Genomic DNA, 409 nt, shown 5'->3' with positions numbered 1-409 from the left:
CCAAGGGCAGGTTGGACGGGGGCTCTGAGCGACCCGGTCTGGTTGGGGATGTCCCTGCTCATGGCAGGGGGTTGGGGCAAGTGACCTTTAATGGTCCCTTCTCAACCAAACCATTCCGAGATTCTGTTAATTGTTTCCTTGGTCCTTCTCTTCCTTCTGCCGGATTCAGCGCGGTCGGCGGTTGCAGCGTGGGTTTTATCGGAGGGTTCAGGCTGGGTCAGCTCCTGCGGCCTCGGGGTCTCAGCTCCTTCGGCTGCTGGTGCTGAGCTGCTGGTGGGAATCGACTCTGCCGAGAGGGAACGCGCTTCGTCAGCCGCCTTCTGCAACAACCCCGGGCCCCGCTGCACGGGGCGCCTTGCACACCCAGACCCGTTGTACTGGGGGGGTCCTTGCACACCAGTCCCCATTG

Source organism: Cariama cristata, unplaced genomic scaffold (genome assembly GCF_000690535.1).
Source record: "Cariama cristata isolate BGI_N322 unplaced genomic scaffold, ASM69053v1 scaffold4039, whole genome shotgun sequence".
Taxonomy (NCBI): Eukaryota; Metazoa; Chordata; class Aves; order Cariamiformes; family Cariamidae; genus Cariama; species Cariama cristata.
This window is presented reverse-complemented; position numbering follows the sequence as displayed.